The 1,409-nt window shown below is 40.9% G+C and overlaps 1 non-coding gene across 1 annotated transcript; it reads right to left on the reverse strand.

The window, feature by feature from the left end:
* Window positions 1–887: 887 nt before the first annotated feature.
* On the reverse strand, window positions 888–1,014 carry LOC140705299 (U6atac minor spliceosomal RNA). Its single transcript, XR_012084727.1, has one exon. It is a non-coding gene; the product is annotated as a U6atac minor spliceosomal RNA (small nuclear RNA).
* Window positions 1,015–1,409: the final 395 nt, after the last annotated feature.

Genomic DNA, 1,409 nt, shown 5'->3' on the forward strand with positions numbered 1-1,409 from the left:
AATGGAAATCCCAGAACTAAAATCACAGGGAGGATATTTTTATCCTTCATTCCAGTGCAGAGGGAAGAGCTACCTGCGAAAGGATTCATGGACACATTTGCTGCTTGAACAACCAGAATCAAAACTGTGGCTTAAAAAAGATGACTGTACTACATATACCATGGTTATTTCTTCTCCTAGAGCAGCCATTCTCAACCTTTTTTTTAAAAAAAAAATACCATGGCCATAACCACAATATGAAAGACATATAAGCCAAATCAGGATTGTATAAGCTGCACAACGAACCTTATAAGGTGGTGTGTGAAGAACTGCTTCCAGCCTGTGGCCCCCTTCAAATGTGCCAGCCCCCCCAGAAGGCCCCTGTTGAGAATGGCTGTCCTAGAATACAGTTGTTCTCTTTCCAAAATTGCATGTCAAGTTAAACATTAAAAGGTACACAGTCACACACAGGAACGGACTCAAGACGTACCCTATTTTTCGCTGCATAAGACGCACCTTTCCATAAGACACACCAATTTTTTAGGAGAAGAAAACAGGAAAATATAATCTGTTTTCTTTGCTCCATAAGACGCACAGACTTCCCATCCCCCTGTTTTGTGGTGAAAAAGTGTGTCTTATGGTGCGAAAATACGGTATGTCATCATTCTTGAATAGGAATTGGCAAAGGTTCTGCTTTCTCCCATATTCAAATGGTGCTTAACCTCTGATCCCAAATCCACTGAAACCAAACTCTCAGGTTCACTGAAATTCCCAGAGGATGTTCAAATCTGATTCATTTCCTCCCACAGTGATTTTTTTTTTTTTTTTGCAAATTTTGGCAAACTCATTTTAAAAAATGAACTTCTTTCCCTAACTATGTGATTGCTCTTAATGACAATAACTCTATGACAAAATTATGGTTAGATGCCATGAAGTAAGTGGCAATGCCTTAACCATGTGCTTGTTGTACAAATCACAATGAGTCTTCCATCCTTATCATCGAGAGTGCTAACCGTTTCTCCTCTTATACAAAACAAATACTTTATAGATAGGCATGTTTCCCCATAGAGTTTTCATCCCAAAATGTCCCTTCTCTCTTTCTTGCTGACAGACTTGCATGCTGATATTTTCAGGGGAATAGACTGTGTCATTTTCACACTCTCATTTACCCTTTTGGTCTAATACAATTAGAGTTTCTAGGAGCTTATTTATTAAAGTGACAAGTGAGAGAGATGTCAGTTCGGGGATTAAGGTCTGGCTGGATAACTCAGTGGTTTAGGTATTTGGCTGTGGAGCCAGAGGTTGGGAGTTTGATTCCCCACTGGGCCTCATGAGAGTTAAGGCAGCCTATGGGGCCTTGGGCCAGCTGCACAGTCCCAAGGTGCCCCCAGAATAAGAGAATGGTAAACCACTTCTGGGTGTTCTCTGCC

This window comes from Pogona vitticeps, chromosome 2, assembly GCF_051106095.1.
Source record: "Pogona vitticeps strain Pit_001003342236 chromosome 2, PviZW2.1, whole genome shotgun sequence".
Classification (NCBI taxonomy): Eukaryota; Metazoa; Chordata; class Lepidosauria; order Squamata; family Agamidae; genus Pogona; species Pogona vitticeps.